The sequence below is a fragment of the Lactuca serriola genome, chromosome 8, assembly GCF_051521515.1.
Source record: "Lactuca serriola cultivar US96UC23 chromosome 8, Lser_US96UC23_V15, whole genome shotgun sequence".
Lineage (NCBI taxonomy): Eukaryota > Viridiplantae > Streptophyta > Magnoliopsida > Asterales > Asteraceae > Lactuca > Lactuca serriola.
In genome coordinates this window covers 33,365,148-33,366,893 of record NC_136415.1, presented here as the reverse complement: position 1 = coordinate 33,366,893, position 1,746 = coordinate 33,365,148, and positions in this window count along the sequence as shown.

The window sequence follows — 1,746 nt, the reverse complement described above, 5'->3', positions numbered from 1 at the left end:
AAACTTTCAGGAGATATGTTTATAACGCCTTGAAAGAGTTTGAACACATACACTATCCGGATAAAGTGAATAAGCTTAAGAAGCCTAAGTAGAGGCTTGATGAAGCATCACGAAATAGGAATCTGCACTTCTATGAGAAAGTCAAAAGGTATTCATTTCTAGAAGTCCATTTGATTTTTGAGTACTTGTCAATGCTAGTAGGAGCATAATTGTTATGTTGGTATTGCATGTTGACAATAATATTCACATGGAACAATGTCTCTAGTTAGCAAGTTGCAAAAGTTAGGAACTATTTCACTATAGTGGATTTAAGAGAGAGGGCACTCATACTTCATTATGAATCTAATGGTTAAGATTGTATAGTTTAATAAAACTTAGTCAAAAGCATATATGAATAGCATGTTGAAATGTTTCAACCTTGAATATTCTGTTTATGGAAATATTATAGCAAGGAATTCAACAAATATTGGACCCTTGTAATATTGAGTCGAGTCCCATATGCTTCGGATATAGGATCGATTACATATGCTATAATATTTGATTATTCTATTTTTCAAATTCTTTTAGCATTGTGTGAAAAGGATTAGAATCTCATGTGATTAGAGTTATTAAACATACCGTCAAGAACATTATGAGGTTTACCAAAGATTGATTGCTTGTAGATAGTTGGAAGTATGATATTGTTTGGAAAGGACCATAGTGACACATTTTGGATTGAGATGATTCTTGGTCACAATTGATGGTCTTATGGGAATATAAAAATGTTTCCATAATGGGAGATGTCTACAAAATATATATGTGAGTTGGAAACTTTAATGCAAAAGAAGTGTTCAAGGAGTGTATCTTGAATTTGAGACTTCATAACCATGGAATTGTTTCTAGTAACAAGTTCGAGTGGAACATTCTATAATGTCAAAGGCTCAGTGTCTGTTATTGAAGAACCTTGACATCATAGAAAGACAATGCATGTAAAGATGAAATTCCACTACATAGTGATAAGAATTTGGAATTGTGAAATGAGCATCATTAGAGTAATATTCAATCGATATGTTCACAAAGGAAGGACCATCGAGAGGCATAGTATGCATGCTCATAACATGGCATGACTGATGTTATCTAATTCAAGTGGTTAGTTGATTACTCGAAACAATATACAATGAATAAATTCGTAATTGTTATGGTGATTAAATAATATGGATTTATTTATGATCAATGGGTATTACACCATAGTTAATTAACTTATTATTGTGTTTCACTTTGCATGTTTTACTTCCCTGAGTAATTTTAATATTATTCAAAATTCCACAATTTTTCATACTTTTGGAAATAAGTAGCGAATTAAGAATGTCATGAATTGATTGTAGATTGTCAATTGAGGTTAAGACATTACAACTGGAATTGCTACAATATTCATGAGTACTTTGAAAATAGAGATTTTAAGTATCGGATAATCTCACGCTTAGAGATTACTTCATGGATTCAATCACAAGTAATTCTAAGACGATAATATCTTCTATTCTTAAAGCAGAGAGATATAGTTCATAGTTTACAAATCATTTGTGCATTGGTTTGGTCAAACGCATCTCATAACTGGATGTTATAAAGGGTTATTCCATATGTGATTTAATATGTAAATCATATGACTATATAGCCAATGTACTTCGTTCCTTTTGTCTGAATAAGGAAAAACGACATCTTTGGCCCTTTGGTGATTGATTTGATCTATAAAAACCAGGCGCCTGGTCC